The 24,565-nt window shown below is 35.5% G+C and overlaps 1 long non-coding RNA gene across 3 annotated transcripts in view; it reads right to left on the reverse strand.

Annotated features, from left to right (window-relative positions):
* LOC125254833 overlaps window positions 1–24,303 on the reverse strand; it is a 28,741-nt gene extending 4,438 nt beyond the window's left edge. Inside the window, exons 1-4 of one of the 3 annotated variants that reach the window (XR_007181759.1) lie at window positions 23,522–24,303; window positions 20,658–20,753; window positions 20,437–20,550; window positions 12,443–12,646 (exon numbers count right to left, since the gene is read on the reverse strand). This is a non-coding gene — a long non-coding RNA (uncharacterized LOC125254833). Of the gene's footprint in view, window positions 1–11,801; window positions 12,647–20,436; window positions 20,551–20,657; window positions 20,754–21,511; window positions 22,211–23,521 lie in introns of those variants that run through there. The other 2 variants (XR_007181758.1, XR_007181760.1) reach the window with 2 other exon arrangements.
* Window positions 24,304–24,565: the final 262 nt, after the last annotated feature.

The raw sequence follows: 24,565 nt of genomic DNA on the forward strand, positions 1-24,565 counted from the left end.
CTTTAAGGCCTGACACAAACTTCGCCATCTCAGTCTTCAGGTGTGTGACCCTGCCGGATCACAGTTACATTTACACTGTATCTCTACAGTAAATACAGACCAGGCTGTTTTTAAACTAAAATACTGGATCCTATTTGATGTTCTCATACCTTACTGCCTTTATTCAGAAGCATGCAACAGGTGTGAAGACTTGAATTTGACATTCAAAGCCATTCCTGCCACGTTTCACTTGGTTTACCAGAAAAGGTATCAGGTCAAGTCAGATTACAATCAAAGTGCATGAATGACGAGGGCAAACTTGCGACAATGGCCCACAGACCAAGACGTGAAACCCAATAACCAAGTTCAAGCTCAGATTAGATTTCACAGAGCTTCTTTCCCCCCCAGATTCATCAAAAGGGTCTGAGGGAACTTCCTTTCATCATCAAAGACATTTTTTAAGAGAATAACACTTAGTCATGAACAAGTGGGCTAATGTCAGTATTGGGTTACTTCAATGCTTTTGTGTTAAATGAGTTGCCCTCATCAGTGGAGTGGAAAACAACCTTCACACTTAGATCTTTATTAGACTCAGTTTAGTTTTGGTAGAACACATGAACAAACTTTCTTGTAACATTAACATAACATTTGTAGTATTAACATTATTAAGATTATCATATCAAATTTAAAATGTTTAATTTAATGGGTTTATCATTTATCTACACACTGCAAGCTGTTTCTTTTCTACTTTATTTTTTTGTTTTGTTTTTTCTTCTCCAGATGTGAATTTGTTGCAACTTGCATGTGTTACTTGAATTACCAGAATATTACCCACAATACACACTATATACTGCAAACGTCTTGGCTGTCACATTTCTTTCAAACATTCAAAAACATGGTGTGTTCTCTGAAGTAACGATAGGGGCAAAGACGTAACGCAAAGCATTTGTGGCCCGTTCACATATTTTTCGGACAGTAAACAAATTTGTCGCTATACTAAAACTATTAGACTAAAGGCTTCAGAGCATTGAATAATATCCTACATAAAACAAAAAGGTTCAAAAATTCGACTCATCGATTTCCATGAAATTAACACATTTTAGACCACTGGATGTAAATGCATTGAGGGTGCATTTACATGACAACAATATACTAAAAATGGAAAAGTTTTTCCTTTGCGTTTTTTGCGTACAGACGTCGAACGATCCCCGTTCACACGGATCTAAGAAAACTACTAAAAACGCTGTATTCTGCTGTCAGGCCAGTAGTTGGCGACGTCACTGTTTTTTTTGTTTGTTTTTGTTTATTTTTTTGGGTTTATTTTTTGGTATTTTTGCCTTTTTTTATTGAGATAGGACAATTAGTTGACAGGAAGGGAATTGGGAGAGAGAGAGGGGGAAGGGATCGGGAAAGTTGCCTGGAAAATCCAGCCTCACCACTGTACCAGCGGATGAGTCTGGTTGGCCATTGAATCAATTCGATTTCTAGGGCGGAGCAAATCCGAGCAAACAGGAGGCGGAGTAAACCAATCAGAGAAGGGCGGATATGACGTTAGCAAAGCGACAAGAGAGTCAACAGCGAAAAGTAAATAATTAAAGTGTTTTTGGTCATTTAAAACTGAATTCACGGCTGAATAGAACAAACTCTCGGGTCTCCCGTGTGCAATCTTTGTTGATATTGAAGGGACTTTGTTTGCGTCACTGAAATAAATGAATCTGATTGCACGGTACGGTTTGGCTCGAATCGCAACGGAGGGCGGACTGACCAGACTGATATATCTTGTAGAAATTTCATTTTTGTAGTTTACACAGAGACGATAACGGCGTCATTCTCAAATATTTGCACTATGAAACCCGTTTTCAATAGTTTGCATTTTTAAGCCCCCAAAACACCATTGTTGTGTAAATGAACAGTCAAAAATGGTGTTGTGTAAACGGCTCCTAAGACAGATAATTTCAGTGGTTTTACCACACAAGTGATACCACCAAAAGTAATTCATTGTCTCTGCTTTACTATAAAACACACACTCAATGTGGCCACTTCACTACCACATAACACACACTAACTGTGACCCGTTTAACAGATGCATAATTGCAAGATGCAGATGCAAGACAAACAAGAGCCTGCATTTGACATCACCTACATCAAACTTAAAGGGATAGTTCACCCAAAAATGAAAATTCTGTCATTACTTATCCACCCTCATGTCGATCCAAACCCGTAAGACTTCTGTTTATCTTTGGAACACAAATGAAGATCTTTTTGATGAAATCTGAGATTTCTGAGAAAACTACCACTTTGATGCTTCGAAAAGGTCATAAAGAGATTGTAAAACTAATCAACTTCAAACTAACTTCAAATTTTCTTAAGAGACTCGATCACTTCATATGATGAACAGATTTAATTTAGGCTTTTTTCACATATTCATCATATTTCACATATTTATTCACATTCATCAACGCACACATCAGATTTGGTAAACGGAAGCTCGAGCATGTTTGAACCAATGAGGTTTGTTCTCGTGCGTCAAGCAGGTTCAGCTGAGCTTCTGTTTATGTTCGCTGATATGTGAGTAAAAGCCTAAATTAAATCTTTTAATCAAATAAAGCGCTTGTCTCTTCAGAAAATTTGGACTAAACCACTCGATTCATATGGATTAGTTTTACGATCTCTTTATGAACATTTTGGAAGCATCAGTTGTGTGGACTGTCAATGGAGAAACTGAAATCTCTCAAAGAGATCTTCATTTGTGTTTCGAAGATGAATGAAAGTGTTACGGGTTTGGAATGACATGAGGGAGAATTTTCATTTTTGGATAAACTAACCCTTTAATTCTAACTCTAAAAGTCTGGCCTTGAGTAAACTAGTAAAATCCTCCGAAACAACTTGAATATGACACCACAGTAATGTTTGAAGCAGGATAAAAGAGGGGACATTTTTCTCATCACCTGTGTGTGTGTGTTGGTTCAACAGATCCACATGGTCATAGTCGTCATGCTTTCATGTTCTCAAAATTCCCCAGAAACTAACGTTTAACTGGATCATTGGTTTCCACTGGTGAGTCCCCAAGCAATTCTCTTGAAATGACAGTGCTGGAAAAAAAAGGTTTTCTCACCCTCTCAGTCTGTGGACAAAGATCAATGGTGCCCACAATAAAGCAAAGGCCAAAGTAAGTGACTTTTGGGCCATTGGGTCATTCATCTAATCAAAGAGGGCTTTTTCTGCACATCATGGTGAGTCAGTCTAGTTAACTAACAGGATGTGATGCAGAGGACAGTGTTTCTTTGTCCCTATGTGTGGACAGAGACACTGAGGCCATATAGGGTGGTGTTTATGTAAACTCACAAACTGAAAAAAGAAGAGATTCGAACAGCCTACGCAAGGCTTGAGTCTAAACATTTCTACACACTTTTCCAGAAAGCCCCACCCTAGCGAAAACATTCATAATATAAAGCATATGAATTCAATCACAACAGTGGCTTAACGAGTTCTCTAGGCCTCTGACTCACTGAAAATAACGGGGCTTGTTTACGTCGAACAAAGGCTTCAGTTAACACAGTTCTACAGGTTTTTTTCTTAGTAATCTATTGCCTCATTGTCACGCAAACCCCCAGAACAGGATTAAAGGCAGGCCTCTACCTGAACACTGGTTCAATCCTATGATCTTGAGCAATCTTGCCCTCTTCATTGGAAATGTGTGAGCATTTCCATGTCACCGATGCACAGAGCCTGTCCTTCTGTGAATGATTAGCAATTGCCCACTCATGCATTCACTCCAAAAACTCACTCCAAAATGAAAACAATCTTTGCTGTCATCAAAAAAAAAAAAAAAAAAAAAAATAGGCATATATCATGATGTATCTCAGGCTACTTTTGATGTTACAGAAATTTCACCCCCTATTTATTTATTTGTAATCACTTTTTCATTAGGTCTTTATTATTTATTAACATAAAACGTAACATTTTATTAACATTTCATTATGCATTCGGTTATTTTGTGATATAATGATTTGTTTTAGATTTTGTGCTTAATTTTATTTCAGGGTATTTCATTTTGTATTTCATGATGTTTTTCAGTTTCAGTTGGCATTTCACATTCTTTTTTCATGTTACATTAAAAAAGAAATGTATATCTAATCTGTAGATACATAGTCAGTTTAATCGCTCCATAGAAAACGGTTATGCTGCTTAATATTTTTGTGAAAACTAACACTTTTTTTTTCTGAATAGAAAATTCAAAAGAACAGCATTTGTTTGAAATAAAAATATTTTATAAAATTAAAATGTATTTACAGTCACTTGATTTTGATTTTATGCATCCTTGCTAAAAAGTATGAATTTCTTAAAAAAAAGATTTAAAAAAATATTGTACCGCTCCCAAAATTTTGAACCAGTGTATTAAAATAGAAAGCAATTATTTTAAATTGCAATAATATTTCACAATATTACTTTATTATATTAGTTTTTAACTGTGTTTGTAATAAAATATTTGCGGCCTTGGTGAAGATGAGGAAATAAACATCAAAAGTCTTGCTGATACCAAACTTTTGAACACACACACAGAGTGTGGGGGCGTCGTGGCCTAAAGGCCTCAATATACTCACGGCAAAGTTCTTTTTCCTTGGTAAAAAATATTTGGTAAAATGGAGTTCAATGAATATGTAAATATGTGCTGTGCGCTTTCCTCTCAATAACACAACAATTATGAGAAAACAGCATAAGAAAAGCATCTGATCATAGCAACAACCTCTAGGACATCTCAGTACACCTGTAAAGGCTCTGTTGAAAGTTTTATTGAACCATTGCGAAACACTGATCCGCAATTGCTTTAAGAAACCTAAAGCCTATTATTTGGGTTAAGCAATGTTTGTACACAGATTATGAAGGATCTCTTGCATTTAATCTTCACTTTAAACAATAAAACTGGTTCTGTGGACATCGCTAGGGCAGTCCCTGAGCAAGGCTATAAACTACAGAAACATGCAGTTTTGTTTATGGGTGGAAATGTTAGAAGGCACAGTAAATGGCTGTGCTTCAACAACTTCTATTTCACTAATTATGAAGAAAAACGTACGTCTCAAAACTACAACTGCACACAACAAAATTTACAAACATATAAGCTGTTTTCTAAGCTTTCTAACCATCTAACAAAACACAAATGCCATTTGTTTGTATAATTTACAATGCAAGCTTGTTTCTGCCACTAAATTAAAAAATTAAAAAAGGTAATTGCAACTTTTTCTCACAAACTCGCAATTCTGACTTTATAACTCGCAATTCTGACTTTATACCTCACAATTCTGACTTTATAACTCGCAATTCTGACTTTATATCTCGCAATTCTGACTTTATATCTCGCAATTCTGACTTTATATCTCGCAATTCTGACTTTATATCTCGCAATTCTGACTTTATAACTCGCAATTCTGACTTTATAACGCGCAATTCTGACTTTATACCTCACAATTCTGACTTTATATCTCGCAATTCTGACTTTATAACTCGCAATTCTGACTTTATAACTCGCAATTCTGACTTTATAACTCGCAATTCTGACTTTATAACTCGCAATTCTGACTTTATATCTCGCAATTCTGACTTTATATCTCGCAATTCTGACTTTATAACTCGCAATTCTGACTTTATACCTCGCAATTCTGACTTTATATCTCGCAATTCTGACTTTATAACTCGCAATTCTGACTTTATAACTCGCAATTCTGACTTTATAACTCGCAATTCTGACTTTATATCTCGCAATTCTGACTTTATAACTCGCAATTCTGACTTTATATCTCGCAATTCTGACTTTATATCTCGCAATTCTGACTTTATAACTCGCAATTCTGACTTTATATCTCGCAATTCTGACTTTATATCTCGCAATTCTGACTTTATACCTCACAATTCTGACTTTATATCTCGCAATTCTGACTTTATAACTCGCAATTCTGACTTTATACCTCACAATTCTGACTTTATATCTCGCAATTCTGACTTTATAATTCGCAATTCTGACTTTATAATTCGCAATTCTGACTTTATAACTCGCAATTCTGACTTTATAACTCGCAATTCTGACTTTATAACTCGCAATTCGGACTTTATATCTCGCAATTCTGACTTTATAACTCGCAATTCTGACTTTATACCTCGCAATTCTGACTTTATAACTCGCAATTCTGACTTTATATCTCGCAATTCGGACTTTATATCTCGCAATTCTGACTTTATAACTCGCAATTCTGACTTTATACCTCGCAATTCTGACTTTATAACTCGCAATTCTGACTTTATATCTCGCAATTCTGACTTTATAACTCGCAATTCTGACTTTAAAACTCGCAATTCTGACTTTAAAACTCGCAATTCTGACTTTATATCTCGCAATTCTGACTTTATATCTCGCAATTCTGACTTTATATCTCGCAATTCTGACTTTATATCTCGCAATTCTGACTTTATAACTCGCAATTCTGACTTTATACCTCGCAATTCTGACTTTATAACTCGCAATTCTGACTTTATATCTCGCAATTCGGACTTTATATCTCGCAATTCTGACTTTATAACTCGCAATTCTGACTTTATACCTCGCAATTCTGACTTTATAACTCGCAATTCTGACTTTATATCTCGCAATTCTGACTTTATAACTCGCAATTCTGACTTTAAAACTCGCAATTCTGACTTTAAAACTCGCAATTCTGACTTTATACCTCGCAATTCTGACTTTATATCTCGCAATTCTGACTTTAAAACTCGCAATTCTGACTTTATATCTCGCAATTCTGACTTTATAACTCGCAATTCTGACTTTATAACTCGCAATTCTGACTTTATAACTCGCAATTCTGACTTTAAAACTCGCAATTCTGACTTTAAAACTCGCAATTCTGACTTTATACCTCGCAATTCTGACTTTATACCTCGCAATTCTGACTTTATAACTCGCAATTCTGACTTTATATCTCGCAATTCTGACTTTATAACTCGCAATTCTGACTTTATATCTCGCAATTCTGACTTTATATCTCGCAATTCTGACTTTATACCTCGCAATTCTGACTTTATAACTCGCAATTCTGACTTTATATCTCGCAATTCTGACTTTATATCTCGCAATTCTGACTTTATAATTCGCAATTCTGACTTTATATCTCGCAATTCTGACTTTAAAACTCGCAATTCGGACTTTATAACTCGCAAATCTGACTTTATAACTCACAATTCTGACTTTATAACTCGCAATTCTGACTTCATAACTTCATAAAATTGTGAGTTTATATCTTGCAATTCTGAGAAAAAAAAGTCCAAACTGTGAGATATGAACTTGCAATTGCGAGAAAAAAAGTTGCAATTACCTTTTTTTATTTCATGCCATTTCAAGCTTCCATAATATACTACACAATTATGCCAAATTGAAGTTTTTCACAAAATAATCAGTTTTGCCCTGAAATTTCCATGATTCACCATATTATGTGCAATACAATTATATCTGCTAATTTAACCAAAAATGTGTTTTAAAACATTTCCAGGTGGCCCAAATTTTAATGTAACACCAAAGGTGCTAGACATCACCTGAAAATCTAACCCTCTGAATGACAGCACATTCAAATTACTGAGCGGAGAAGCAGGCGTACTGCCCTCCTACACTCTTCACGAACAGACTGGCTAGTACCAGAGCACTGCATGAACAACATTCATCTCCACTTCATGGCGGATCAGCTGCAGGGAGTGTAAAAATAGACACTTGGTAGTGATTGCCGGTGCAGGTGGTCAAATCTCCCAGATACTGTGCATAAACACATATGTGCAGACTGCAGAGAAGACTTTGAAAGCTTCTCCTCAGCACTTTGCTGGATTCTGCACTCTGATTGGATGTGACAGCTGAGACAGGGTTATTATTTCCCATATTATCCCAGCGGTCACATCGCTGAGTGAGGACTTTCACACCTCACCACGAATGCATGCTCACACACAAGCCTTCGGCAAACCCGAATGATATGTTGTCATGACGAATTGCAGAACATGTGCAATGGCAAGAAATCAATTAGCTGAATCCTTCCAGCAAGGTTAAACTGCAGCATTATGTGTATCTGGCTGCAAAAAGAAAATGGCAACCAAACCAACTAACTAAATAAATGAAGTACGCTAACAAAAAGCAGTAGTCTATAAAGTCAGTGACATGTCTTATATTTTGCTATTATTTTAAAGATTCATACTTGGACAAAATTTTAAAGAAAATGGTGCAGCAAAGTCATAAAACTACTACATAATAATAATCTTTCCCCAGCAAATTTGCAGTGTAATATATTGGCACTAGGGCTGGGCAATAAACGATATATCAAGATTGTGATAAAATTAACGTCAATAATGATATCTCTGGACATTTTTACTCTATATGGATTAATCAAACAACCTATCACACAGCAGAAATAAACACACGTGGTTTCGTCTGATACACAAACTTACACACATGATATATATGAAGACATGAACACACAAACTTTATCTCCAAAGCTGCTTTGAGAGTCACTTCACAAGCTTTTCACCGTATCATTTGAGGAAAAACTACCGTCAAACACACACTGAAACTAAAACTGAAAGACCTTCACGACAAACTGTCAAAATAAGTTTGGGTTTTACCTCAGGAAATTATGACAGCTATATATCACTACTGTATACTAAAATGTACTTCTCAAAGTAATAATAATATTATTATTTATCTCTAAGGAATATCAAACAAGATATTTTTTCATCCATGTTTTAAATTTTTACAGTTCTGTTGTGCAGCATCTTATTTAACAAAAAAATAATTGTTATATTTTTCATTTGATTACATTTTAAAAGCTTGATTAAATTGTTAAAGTTTATATAAATTTGTATTAAATCATAAAACACAGAATCCCAGAAAAATAAAATGGAAAACACAGAATTTAGGGAAAAATAAAATGGATTTCATGGGGCCCTACATAGCTACTCTGTGGAGTTTAATTGTGAATGTGAACAAGAACGTTTATATGTTTACATTCATTCCCAAATGCTAATATATATGTGGAAAGCATTTCCTTCCCCATTAATGGTAAATTAATATTGTGATAAATACTGATATCATCTGATATGGAACAAAATATTGTGATAATATTTTTGGCCATATCGCCTAGCCCTAATTGGCACGCAACCAGTAATTCTTATTATGCCAAAGACTGCCTCAAGGATAAACAAAAACCAACAACAGACGAATCAACTTTCAAAAACCAACTTGTCACTACAGGGTTGTTATAAAAAAGGGTAAAAATAAAGTAATAAATAGTATAAAAAATAATATTTAATATATAATATGATAAAATTTAATAATGCAATAATCACTTTAGAATAATGTTTCACACTTCTACAACATATTTTAATCTTTATTAATGTTAATCTCAAGATTTAATACATTTTTTAAGATCAAAAGTTATATCAGTTGAAATTAGTTAACGCACTGTGAACTAACATGAACATTTTAATTAAGTAATATTAAAGGTGCAGTAAGCAATTTCTGAGAAATGCTGTCTAAAATTTAAATCAACACACCAATATAACTGCTAGATGCCTGTTCTGTGTGTGTGCTGAAAAAAGGAGAAGAAACAAAGTGGACTGGACTGATCCACAGAGCATCAAAACACTCTTGTAGCCAATCAGCAGGAGGGGGCGTGTCCACTAATGATGGGGGAGGAGAGTGAGCAAGATTTGAAGAAAGACTGTAGATGGCAAAGGTCAAAAGAATAAAAGAAGGGTCATGGTCAGACAAGAGCTTTAGGACCCATGTTAATATTAGAAAAGCTTTCCAGCACTGGAGAGACCTAAGCGGGAAGGCCTAAAAACGTACGCAGAGGTTGCTTTGTTTCTGTTTGATACGTGAATAACACTGTTTTTTTGCTCTTTCACTAAAACAAGATATGCTGTTGTATGCTGTTGTTGAATTACAGCTGATTCATGCATACTCGCCCAAGCTCTCTGATGCGGCAGCTGTTAGTGGTTTGCCTACATTACATAGCGTGTTCGTTATTTTTGGGGGCGGAGCAATGAAGGGAGGGGTGTGTTTATTTGGATGCCAATTTCAAATATCAACAGTGTTTCTCAGAAATCACTTACTACACCTGTAAAAATATATTGCTCATTGTCATTATTAACTCAACAAATGAAACCTTATTATAAAATGTTACCAATATTATACTAATTATCAGTACTCTTGGAGTGTCAAACTTGTGTTGGCCTGACTCAACTGACCAAAGTGACCTCCAAAGTCTCACTGATTTTTAAGTTACAGACAAAACGCTGCAATAGAACTAAATCGCTCAGCCCCACTGTGAACTTCAAATGCAAACCAGCCGAGCCAGGATCAGAATCACAGCTCTTCCTTCTTATTAGCTGGTCGTCGGTCTTGGTCAGCAGTGTCGACCGCTGAAGGAAATAAAGGTGCCTGACACAACACAAACTACAGAGGATTCTTTCTGTCTGTAACGATTAGAGCCATGGTCACTGGAAAATAGAGGAGAGAATGTAAGCGTGGCCTGTAATTGACATTTCATGGGGCCACTTTCTTTGTGTGTCCATTAAGGCAGGTCTTAATGGAACCGAATTATTGTACAAACTTCTAGAACTCTGGCTGCGATAATGTTACTGTGCCTCACAACTCCTGGCTCTCTTTCTAAAGAATGGCTCATGAGGAAAAAGGATAGAGTCACTAATAATACTAGACTAGATAATGTTAAATTGAACATTCATGAATAAATACAAGTTTGGAAGTTCTTTCAATAGCATCTGTTGTCAATTATCACAACAGCTGTCGTCACAATACTTTATGCAAACAAAAATTTGCCCCATAGACTTTTATTGTAAGAACAACATGTGTCTGTTTAAAAAATTAAATTGACATCAATCCATAAAAAAAAAAAAAAAATTGTATTAGTCAGCAGATTTTCTTGGCGATGCACCAATCTTAAAGCTATAGTCGAAACAATAAGTTAATAATTATGTTTTGGCTGATAAGAGATAAATTGCAGTTCACATTTTTTTTTTTTAAATAATTAATTAAAATAATAACAAAATAAAATCATTTTAATTAATAAAAATATATATATATATATATATATATATATATATATATATATATATATATATATATAAATAATCAATGGTCTGTATAAAAAAAAAATTGTATTGTTCATTCAGATTTTCTTGGTGATGCACCAACATTAAAATTATGACTGAAACAGTAAGTTGATAATTATTTCCATGTTTTGGCCAATAACCAAAAAAATTGCAGTTCTTACATTTTTTTATTTTGTCAAAATAATTTTAAATAATAGGTAACACTTTACAATAAAGTTCATTAAACATTAGATAATGTATTAACTAACACGAACTAACCATGAGCAACACATTTGTTACTGTATTTACTAATCTTTGTTAACATTAGTTAATGAAAATACAGTTGTTTATTGTTTGTTCATGTTAGTTAACAGTGCATTAACTAATGTTAACAAGATTTTAATAATGTATTAGTAAATTTTGAAGATGAATAAATGCTGTATAAGTGCAGTTCATTATTAGTTCGTGTTAACTAATGTAGTTAATTAATGTTTAACTAATGAACCTTATTGTAGAGTTACCAAATAACAGAATAAAAACTAAAATCAATGGTCAGTATAAAAAAAAATTGAATAATAATCAAAAGTTGAATATTTATTAATAAGCAATTTAATTAATGTTTAGTTTAATTATTATTCATTAAACTTATTAATAAATGTTCATTTCCAACATACTTTGGGTTCATTTTAAACAAGCAATACAGTAATTTTTAAACAATAATTGAGTTTTAATTAATAATTGAGCAGGTTGGGTAAACATTTAACCAATATTGTCACATTTACCAATATTGTAAACATTTAACCCAACCGCTGGATTAGAACAACCCAATTGCTGGGTTAAAACAACCCATTCGCTGGGTTTATCTATTTTCAACCCAACATGGGTTGTTTTTAACCCATCGTTTTTTAAAGTGTAAATTCATATTCTCTTGGTGATACATCTTTTGCAACTGTATTGCATCTAATCTAATAGATAGGGGATATGTCTAAATCATATCCCCTAATCTAAAATAGGGGATATGACCATGCATAATTAAATATCCAATACGGATGACACTGATATAAAAAAATCAGTCCGATAACTAATGTGTTATGCTTATGCATCCCCAACAACTATGTATATCAAATCACATGATTTCATTATCATCTATCTAGGCTGACTGTCTTATCCTTGCTTATACTCTCAGTGGCATTTAATCGATATAATACTCCATGACGGAGCTTACATCTGTGTCCGCAGAGGGCTTTGAGAGCTTCTTGGATGTCTCTGTAGCGAGCAGCCACGCCTGTCATCAAAGCAACAGCTGTCAATGAGCACAACTCACTTGAGACACAAGGAGGAAGAAAAGACGCATGTCTGTCCGGCCACCACACGTTCTCACACAGCACCGAGGACATGCTGTACCGTAGAGCTGCACTGCACATTCCAGACCCCTGCTGGGAGGCTTTGGTGAGGCTTAATTATGGAGCACCGGTGCCATTGCTTTTCACACACCAGACTGACTGGATTTCACATTGCACATCACCAACTGGAAGAAAAAAAAAAGAAAGAAAAAACGGCCTGAATATATCCCTGCTATAAATATAACCATATTCTTTTAACAGAGGGGGATTGAGGATCTTCTTAGCTATGTTACAGGTGGTGAGCCAAACATTCTCTGGGAGGTGATTTTCCATCTTGGATGTAGTTCATATTTAAATGGTTTGTGTGTAAAAACATGAAATTAATGAAACATTAAATAATTACATTTTTTAAAACAAATTAAATATTAATTTAACATTTTTTTTTTTAATGCCAGCACCAGCATTTTTGATCATTTTCACAAAAAACTTTCATGGCCCCCAGAATATTTTGCTGTATATACAATATATCAAAACAAAGAACAGAGATTCACATGAACACTTGAATGTGGGTATTTCCATAAAAAATATAAACATTTTGAACAAAAACCTGAACAAAATCATGTTGTCAAAGACAGAGACTCTTATTATTCTAGCTTCATGCATTCTTGTTTTTTACAACACCTGAATGTAGGAAGTTTCATTAAAAAAAAAAATACACATTTTGAACAAAAACCTAAGAAAATCGGATTCAGAATTATGATCAAAACAAAAATCAACACCCACAAAGCTTCACAGTCCTGTAACTCTTCCTGGGTTGACATTTATTCAGTAACGTTTGGCAGTTTTGATTTATATGCTGTTGAATGTTTGATGATGGCGTTAGCTTACATGAGTGTAAGGAATGCCTCTATCGCTTGTTTCTGTTTCTTCACCAGTTTTTTGACCCAAAGATTCTGTACTCTTTCAGAAGATGCATAAAACCACCCCCTACCGTATAACAGTGAAAACATGGATTGCCGGAAAATTCCAAAAGAGTTAAAGGGTTAGTTCACCCAAAAATGAAAATACTGTCATTAATTACTCACCCTCATGCCGTTCCACACCCGTAAGACCTTCGTTAATCTTCAGAACACAAATTAAGATATTTTAGTTGAAATCCGATGGCTCAGTGAGGCCTGCATATGGGAGCAATGACATTTCCTCTCTCAAGATCCATAAAGGTACTAAAAACATATTTAAATCAGTTCATGTGAGTACAGTGGTTCAATATTAATATTATAAAGCGATAAGAAAATAACGACTTATATAGTGATGGCCGATTTCAAAACACTGCTTCAGGAAGCTTCGGAGCATTATGAATCAGTGTGTCGAATCAGCGGTTCGGAGCGTCAAAGTCACGTGATTTCAGCAGTTTGGCGGTTTGACACGCGATCCGAATCATGATTCGACACGCTGATTCATTTGTGCTCCGAAGCAGTGTTTTGAAATCGGCCATCACTATATAAGTCGTTATTTTGTTTTTTTGGCGCACCAAAAATATTCTCGTCGCTTTATAATATTAATATTGAACCACTGTACTCACATGAACCGATTTAAATATGTTTTTAGTACATTAATGGATCTTGAGAGAGGAAATGTCATTGCTGGCTATTGAGGCCTCACTGAGCCATCAGATTTCAACAAAAATATCTTAATAATAGTAATTAATGACATTATTTTCATTTTTGGGTGAAATAACCCTTTAAATATTGTGTGGGCAAAGTTTACTTAAAGTAATAGATCACCTCTCCTAAACAAGTTAGATTTTAAGTTATGTTCTGTGATATATTGCAAGTGAATGATTTCTGCAAGTTAACTAATTTCCCTCTTAGTATAAATTAAAAAGGATATATACACACAAAAGTCTTTTTTCCCCATGGAAAAATTATCAGTAATAGGCTGAATTTTATGTATGGCAGTGACATGATGAATGAATGTTTGTTCTGTGCATGCTGCTTTCTCTCTCGGTCAGGTGATTTTTTTAGAGATGGAATGGCCATTAGATTACCATGGAAACCTCCACAGAGACTTGATGGCAAACATTTAAATGAACAGTCGTCTGACTTGAGGCTTTTCTAAAGATGCCTTTACATTTCATAGACACTTCCGTTTTTCATATTTAAAGGGTTATTTCACCCAAAAAAGACATTTCTGTCATTAAATACTCACCCTCGTGTTGTTCCAAACCGGTACACGGTTCATCTTCAGAACACAAATTAAGGTATTTTTGATGAAATCCGATGAAGAGTTTTTTTTTAAATCTCCCATAGAAAGCAATGAAATTACCACATTCAAGGTCCAGAAAAGTAGTAAAGACATCGTTAAAATAGTCAACGTGACTACAGTGGTATAACCTTAATGTTATGAAGCAACGAAAATACTTTTTGTGTGCAAAAACAAATCAATAACGACTTTTTTCAACAATTTCTTCTTACGCAGTTTACATTGAAGACACATTGCAGAGCTTCCGTATTCTACGTCAGCAGCCGAATCTGTATTTAATGCAAAGAAGTTTTGCATTTCGCTGCATTGCAAAGTTTGGTGAACTCTGACCTATAAATAATAAAATATCAATACATCACAGTGTGAACAAACATTAAAGCTGCAGGTTTGCAGCACTGTGGGAAAGTGAAGCAGACTGTATAGTTTTACATTTTAGAAATAATTATTGTTATATGTTGAATTAATTTTTTTAAAGGCACCACAAAGTGTGTCTTATCTCGTTCATTGCAGTTTCAAAATTAATTTAGCATGCACAAAGTGTAGTGTAACCGTCCCTTGAGTCTTTGAAGAAACAAGAAGTGCTGCGTTGTAGCACAGACCCAAGTGCAATGTGATAATTTCACAGCAATCGTGAACTTTGAGACAAATATTTGCCCTGTAGTTGACGGGTCCTCATCTGGCGTTCCTCGCACATTGTAATCACCTCCTTTATCTGTGTACAGCCAAGCCACAGCAAGCCCATAAATGACTTACAACACAATGAGCTAATACCCCTCAGAACACAAGTCAAGACTTGTAACTCGTAAAATCAGGCCATTTAAGAACACGAGCACATGGATACTATCTAGAATTACTGAAACATTCTGTTGTATTAACAGAATGTACTAACAGATGAGAAATGGAACACAGAAGCTATGTTGGAAGAGTAGCAATGTTTTTTGTCTTGACATTGAACAGCTCAAAACACTACATCAAAATCAGCTAAAATTGCACTAAAAAGCCTGCAAATTATTTATTTTTCTGCCACTGCCTTATTTAAACCAAGGCTGTAACCCTGTCTTGAACATTTGGGGGACCTTTGAAATGGAAATTTTTATTTAAATGATTTAAAGGGGACCTATAATGTCCCTTTTATAAGATGTAATATAAGTCTGTGGTGTCCCCAAAATGTGTCTGTGAAGTTTCAGCTCAAAATACCCCACAGATCATTTATTATAGCTTGTCGAAATTGCCCCTATTTGGGTGTGAGCAAAAACACACTGTTTTTGTGTGTGTCCCTTTAAATGCAAATGAGCTGCTGCTCCCACTTTCCAGAAGAGGGCAGAGCTTTAACAGCTCGTGCTTCGGTTGCTCAACAACAACAAAGATGGAGAATCTCACGCAGCCAAAATGAGGATTGTCAGTAATGGTGACTCATCTATACACTTAAAATCTATACACTTAAAGGTGCTAAAGAGGATGTTTTATTTTATACATTTTTGCAATATTACTTGAAACTGTCTTTACTAACTGATAAAAGACTATTTATTAGGTGCACTGAAAGGAATATTATTAATATACATCATCTGTGCACGAGGTAGGGCCTTAAAAACATCAGCCAATCGTTTACGTGATCATCTTCCCTCTAAATGAGCTGTGAAGGAGGGGGGTTGTTCTTACCCATGCGCTCATTTCAAAAACTCAGTCGACAAAAAGAACCTCTTTAGCACCTTTAAAAATAAAGTTTCTTGGCATCTATGGTTCCATGAAGAAACTTTAAGTTTAGAAGTTAACTAGAAGTTTCTTTATAGTTTAAAAAAAAGGGGAAAAAAAGATTCTTTAAATTATCAAAATGTTCTTCGCACCATGAAAAGAATTCACAGAAAGGTTCTATTGCGGAATCCAAAATTATGCTTCTATGGCATCATAGCGAAAACCCCCTTTTGGAAGCTTTATTTTTTGAGTTTTTGGCATAAATTTTTACTCTGAATTGCAAACAAATCACATAAAGTAGGGGAAAACTTCCCAGAAAACCAGAAAGCAGCATAAAAAAAAATAAAAATGCGAACAGCCCAACACAACAACATTAGTTTAAGCAATGGTATGAGTTTGGGGGCGGGACTGTCCAATAGACCAATAGAAGACTATGGAAGTGTTTGAGAAACCTTTTTTTTTTTTTTTTTTAAAAAAGCAATTTTGGTGACCCTGTTTGTCCAGAAATTCACTTAACCTCTAAAAAAAATTAATTTGGACTAAAGTAGCAATCTTCAGAAAGTAGCATGAAAGTTGAATACATCTGCACTGTTTGTGATGCAACAAGGACTACGCTATTTTCAGGCAGCTGTGATGGATATCCCAAAGTGTGTTTGTGTAGTAGAGAGCAAGAGTGTGAAGATGAGATGCAGAGATAGAGAGAAAGAGGAAGAAAGGTAGATAGAGACAAATAAGCAGTGAAACACAGAGCTGTTTAGCTCAGCAGAGGAAGCAGCAGCCATCTGGGTGTAATGACACGCCTCCACTCTAACACAGAGGTGCAGGTAGTGCTGCGGCCTCTGAGGCCCCACTGTCTCCGGCACTCACTACAAAGACGGTTTTCACGATGCAGGCTGACACACCGGCCAGCTGGCCCACTGCAGAGTGACCTTTAATACACAGACAGGACATGCTCACAGCTGCAGGGAGAAGTCAAAGATGCCAAGCTTTAATTGGCAGAGCTTTGATTTAGTTGCCAGAGCCCCGTGATACTAAACTCTTTAACAAAACAAAACAGTCACATCGTGGATCTTACAGAATATTGCCATGCAAAACTTTCAGAAGAGATGGAAATTTTTAATTCATGACTAGCCATTTAAGAGGATATTTAGTGAGTATATGGCTATGCCCAAAAATGAAGCCAGTTGTCTCGCTGCCCAGTCAGTCAATGACTAAACAGGCAGTGTTTGTGTATGAAAGTTCCACCTCGGAAACCAGGTTTCAAACAAGCACCATAACATATTTAAAGTAGAGATGTGGAGATATTAAAATTCTGGAAATGATAAGCTGATAATCATTTTTTATAAATAAATAAATATTATTAATAAAAACAAAATAAAAGATTAAAAATTAAAGAGGCCATATTACTTGACTTGTACGCGTACACAGGCATTTGACGCATTCGCAGTTTTGAGCAATCTCTTGCCATGAGTTACAACACATGTAAATATATTTGTGATCTTTCATGCTAAAGTTGTACAAATGAGGATACTTTCTAACCTCTTCGCATAATCTGGTGTCTATATAGGCCTCCACTATGGCTGTAGCTTGCATGTGTTCCGCTCTGTTCTGTTTATGCAGGTTTTCTTTGACTGTCTTGTGAATCGACGCCCCCAGGGCACGGTTGCCACCTTGTGGATAAAATAATTATTGCAAAAAAATAATTCATAATGCTACAAAGTATCCATGGTTACAAAAATCAGCCAGTGCGCATATTCTTCTGATGACGAAATTCTCATCACTCGTCACATACACTGTATGCTGACTCTCACGTACGCATAAAAAATGAACTATACTTTGGGCATTACATTTAGTTTCTGTCTCTATGAAGCCCCTCCTTCCAAAAAGCACAATGTGCTCTGATTGTTCGGCTGGACCAGTGTATTGTGATTGGTCAACCGCTTTGAGAGTATTACAGAAATTTCACGCCCTTTACTATAATCACTAGTTTCAACACACAACTAATGCAACTCAACCAGACCTCGTCCCTTTTTTTGTGTAGGCCTGTTCTATGTGTGTTCGTTCTTGGAAGAAAACTCAAGAGTACAGTCGATGTGTTTCATGGAGTTCAGAAAATCCCTTTGGAGGGACTTTGTGCTTTGTATCTATGCATCTATACCTTTTTCATGCTCAAACAGCAACATTACTCTCTAAAGAAAGTTGAAAATGTAAAAAAAAATAAAAAAATAAAAAAAACCCTGTCCTCTTTAAAATGAATAATTTTTAAACTTAAAATTTAGGCATCTCAGTATGAAAAACAGAATATTTATTTTGAGATTTGATAAAGATTACATTTAGCAGTCATTAAATTATTTTAAAGATGAAATTTAAAGGTGCCCTAGAATCAGAATTTGAATTTACCTCGGCATAGTTGAGTTCAGTACATGGAAATGACATACATTGAGTTTCAAACCCCATTGCTTCCTCCTTCTTATGTAAATCTCATTTGTTTAAAAGACTTCCGGAAAACACTCGGATCTCAACATAACACTGACTGTTAAGTAACAGTCGGGACCATTAGTATGTATGACCCCAATATTTACATAATGCCAGCCCATTCGACGCATTAGACAAGGAAAGGCAGGATTAACGGCTGGATCTGTGCACAGACAAGGTAAGCAAGCAAGAACAACAGCGAAAAATGGCAGATGAAGCAATAATAACTGACATGATCCATGATATCATGATATTTTTAGTGATATTTGTAAATTGTCTTTCTAAATGTTTCATTAGCATGTTGCTAATATACTGTTAAATGTGGTTAAAGTTACCATCGTTTCTTACTGTATTCACGGAGACAAGAGAGCCGTCGCTATTTTCATTTTTAAACACTTGCAGTCTGTATAATTCATAAACACAACTTCATTCTTTATAAATCTCTCCAACAGTGTGTAATGTTAGCTTTAGCCACAGAGCATAGCCTCAAACTCACACAGAATCAAACGTAACCATCTAAATAAATACTTTACTCACATAATTCGAAGCATGCATACAGCATGCATGACGAACATCTTGTAAAGATCCATTTGAGGGTTATATTAGCTGTGTGAACTTTGTTTATGCGATGTATATATAGTCGAGAGCTCGTGGGGCAGAGGGAGCGCATCTCTTAAAGGGGCCGTGCTGAAAAAATCAGTGCATAGTTAATGATGCCCCAAAATAGGCAGTTTAAAAAATTAATTAAAAAAAATCTATGGGGTATTTTGAGCTGAAACTTCACAGACACATTCAGGGGACACCTAGGACTTATATTACATCTTGTAAAAAAACAAACTAGGGCACCTTTAAATGTGTTAGGTGATGAAAAAAAATAAATAAATAAAAAAAAAAAAATGGAGGAAATTTCAATGCATAATTAAATATCCAATAACATGCATCCCTAATATAAACAAATTCAAGTCACATCCAAAGATAACCAAGCAAATATTTTGTGACCACTTATTTTGACTTTATTTCTGCTTTTTTTTCGTCGATGAAACCACTCCTATTTGAACCACCTACTCTAAGCAGAACTCAAACACGGGTCCTCCGGCATGGGAGTCGGGCGCTCTAACAAGGAGGCTAAAGACCACAGTCCCTAGCGTCAGCCGCTAGAGCATCTTTTGAGATCAGGGGAGTGAGGTTTACTTGCACAGCTTTTACAGGCCTTACGGGACAGTTACACTCAACCCCCAAAACCTCACTCCCATCCGGGTCACGGCACCAATATAACCCCTCCTGTTCAAACCGCCTACTCGAACCCACACACAGCTCTGTGCGTGTAACAGAATCTAAATCTAAAAAAAAATTCACATTTACTTACATTTAATTCAATTTACTCCTTTCTACAGCTCCATCAGATGCCATTTTATTCTTCCCAACAACCTGCTGAACAGCACACACTTGTGGGATATCATAGGCAGTGAAGGATACATCTATCTATACTACCTTGAGAAACCAACTACACGAAGACATGTTTGACAGGATGTAACGCTTCCCTTACCTCCATATGTGAAAGCAGAGCTTTCGAACGCAGTCAATGAATCTTGCCTTGAATTTTGATAAAGAAACAGGTGAGAGGCCACATGTCTAGGCAGGCACACTGAGAAGATGTGGGCTAGAACAGGGATTCAAATGGTTCAGAGTTACACTTTGAGTTAACTTAGCCTACAGGAAAATTATTCAAGTCAAATAGGAGAAACGCTTGCTTAACAGAGAGCTCACTGTTTATATTGACATCAGCTCCTTCTTCTCTATGTGTGACGGCACCTCCTCAGAATGGCATCCTCGTCTTGTCCTTGATTTACGATGCATGAAATCCTGGCAGAATGAACAACTTAATCAGCCTCAGGCCATACTAAATACACTGTATGTACAAACAAAATCATTGGCACAGTTGCTCTAATCTTAAAGATATTTAGGGGAAAGTGCACTTATGTGGCATGAAATCACTAATTCTCTAAGCTAAACTGACTCAAAGTGCTTGTTTTTAACTTTTATGCACAAAAGATTCATTTGTAATTGGATTTAGCTTCATGCACTAAAAGGTTATTTCAGGTAGATGTCCTCCGGTTCTTTTATACATTTTTTTAAAGAAAATTGCCCCTGCCTGCTAAAGGTCTGTCAGCAAATGAATTGACCAATTATAGACAATGAGCCCTATGAGTATTCTTACATAAATAAACAAGGTCAAGAAGCTGAATTGTACAGAGTTTCAACATTCAGTCTCAGCTTTCAAATGTAACACAGATCAGGTGGGTGTATGCTTGAGGTTAATCAAATTGCAGCAAATGTGTATTCTCACAAGCCTCAAAGTGAACATTCAAGCTACTGTTTACAAAATCAGCATTAGTGGAGCTGTTTGGATAACCCATTTCCTTAAGCACAGAGCACAGGCTGAATGGAGGACTAGAGTGCTACTTAAAAGTATTATTAAGAATTTAAGAATGAAAAAATATATAGTTACAAATTAAATTATTTTATTACATTTAAAGTCGGCATGAACGGGTAGTTGCTATAGTCTTTTCTTTAGAGGGTTAGTTCACCCAAAAATGAAAATTCTGTCATTAATTACTCACCCTCGTTCCACACCCGTAAGACCTCCGTTCATCTTCGGAACACAAATTAAGATATTTTTGATCAAATCCGAGAGGTATATGACTCCTCCACAAATAGCAATTTGACCACCACTTTAAAGGTCCAGAAAGATACTACAGATATCATTAAAACAGTCGACGTGACTGCAGTGGTTCAACCTTATTTTATAAAACGACGAGAATACTTTTTTTTTTTTTTTTTTACAATAATGACTTTATTCAATAATATCTTCTCCCGTTTACATTAGGCATGTGACGGTATCAAATTTTCATGTTGGAATGGTGGGATTAATTGATGAAACTTTTATCACGGTATACGGTATTATCACGATATTAAAATAAGTTGCAAAAAAATGTCATAGTTTAACAGGTTTAAGAACTCTTTTTGTAATAAAACAAAAACAACTGTTTAAATACAATACACTACAAAAAAATATATAAAGTGACATTTTCAAACAGATTAAAATGCAAAAGAATTAGGCTATAAAGAACAGATAACACTTTACAATAAGGTCTCTATTTAATGCATTACCTAGGATTGAGCAACAGCTACATATGTTACAGAAAGTTTTATTTTTTGTTAATGTTAGTTTAGAAACACAACTGATCATTGTTAGTTTTATCTCAGGTCCATTAAATAAGTTCTTTTGATTTTAGTAATGTTATTAAACAGTAACTAAGAATAATTAATGCTTTATAAGTATTTTTCATTGTCAGTTTGGTAATAATGAATTAACATGTTAACTAATGAAGCCGTATGACTTTAAGTTTTACTGAACAATAACAAATAATCAGAACATTTCTAATCATTAGGGCATGTTGTAGTCCAGATAAAAATATAAACATGTTTAGGTTTGAAAATAAATATCCTTTTAAGTCTTTTTTAATTATTCAGTATTTGGTGCTGTGATAAACAACACTGAGATTACAAAAAAATTAATGGTTGTTTGAAGCATTTTAAAAACTTCACCAGCGCAGTTACTTTGTTTGCACGGTTTCCATGGTAACCGCTGCATGCTGCTGTTCCATCAGCGCCCTCTGCTGTCAGAGAGTGAACGTGCACTTTCATTCAGGGCGTCTCCTTCACTCGTTCCGCCATGTGCTTCTCATGCACGATGGGCTTGTTTACATCTGAGCTCGTGTGCTTTTGACGCAGAATACAGCGGTGTTGTACATTTTATACGAGTGATGGGTAAAGTATTCTTAATTGCATTATAAAAAATTAAAAATTGGTAATAAATTATTATTTACGGTATTCTGAAGTGCCCACGATTACAATATCGTGCATATTCATTATCGCGATTTATCGCATTACCGAATATCGGCACAAGTCTAGTTTACATCCAGCAATTCCAGGTTCTACGCCAGAATGGCGAGTCATTATTGGCCGACGCTGTTCCCGCGAGCAGCACGACGCATGCTGACGCAGGAGCCGGCCAATAATGAGTCTGCGTTCTGACCTATAACCTGGAAGCGCTGGATGCAAACAGCTATGAGAATTTCCTGCGAAAACCATCATGTCAGGTCTAAAATATGAATACGTATAATAGGCTTACAATAGTGAATCAGGATAAGATAAAGAGGATTGATTATGTACTGACTCATTTAAATTTGAATTTTGAACAAAACAAAAAAAAGTTAGGCTACATAATGTACCTTTAAACTAGAGGAAAGAACACTGCCTGAGAAAACAAACTACAGTCAGATGCTGAGGATGTCTATAATCAGTTAAGGGCACCATATCAAATCTGATTTTCCTTTTGGCAGGGTTATTTCAGAGTCATTAAAACAAGGTTTGTTTTGTTGTCATAAAATTACCACTGGAAATGTTAAATCTTGGAACGAATTCTGTTTGACCAGGGAAAAACAACTTTAACCACAAGAGAAAATACAAAGGACAACCTAATAAAAGACAGATATCACTGAGTGCAGCGCAGTCCTTGACTAAAGGAAGATTGGCAAAGCAAGAAAGAACAAGTTGGAGGGCTTTACCTGACACCACAGGAAACCAGCTGCTGCTCTGGACACTTCAGCAATCCCTAGTGATTCTCACATCGTTGATCTTTATTTTTTTTTCCTCCTTCTGTAGCCGTTCCACTGAAACGATTGGCTCAAATCCCAGCAAAATATTCAATGAACTATATTTAAGTATATATATGAAGTTAGTTATTCCAACTGCACACAAAATAAAACACTTAAGGACGATTAATAAGCACACTACACAAATCCTAATGTAGTTGTCACATCAGAAGAAAACATTTCTGTGAGAGGATTTGCTTCATAACCATTAGTCTAAATGCTCTTCTAAGGCAAAAAGGAAGTAATGTTTAATATGACATATGAACAGAATAACCTTTTTACAGTATAACTGGACTTCATTGCACATTGTTACATTGTAGATGTACTAATACCCAGGCTGATAAAACACTAGTCACCTCTCTGTGGAACATGTGTCCTGCCCTTCGAAGGTGTTTGATTCTGGCAAGGTACATGTTGCAACGAAACCAATGCCAGACGCTGGTGTCATAATCGCTAGCAAAGAGAACAAACTATAAAGGGCAGAGAGTCAGTGTATGATACAAACTGAGAAAAGCTGCACAGACATCCAAATGAGTACTATACACAAAGACAGGGCTCTCACACTTTTTTCAGGCCAAGGACCCCCTGAAGAGAAAGAGCAGGGACACTATTACATACTGTAAGAAAATTAAAGTGTTGGTTGACTCAGAAATTAAATTTCTTATGTTATTCCAAACCCGCAAGACCTTCGTTTATCTTCGAAACACAAATTAAGATATTTTTAATCCGAGAGGTTTTTTTTTATCTCCCATAGTAAGCAATTACCACATTCATGGTCCAGAAAAGTAGTAAAGACATCATTAAAATAGTCCATGTGACTACAGTGGTTCATACTTAAAGGGTTAGTTCACCCAAAAATGAAAATTATGTCATTAATGACTCACCCTCATGTCGTTCCAAACCCGTAAGACCTCCGTTCATCTTCGGAACACAGTTTAAGATATTTTAGATTTAGTC

Source organism: Megalobrama amblycephala, linkage group LG19, assembly GCF_018812025.1.
Source record: "Megalobrama amblycephala isolate DHTTF-2021 linkage group LG19, ASM1881202v1, whole genome shotgun sequence".
NCBI lineage: Eukaryota > Metazoa > Chordata > Actinopteri > Cypriniformes > Xenocyprididae > Megalobrama > Megalobrama amblycephala.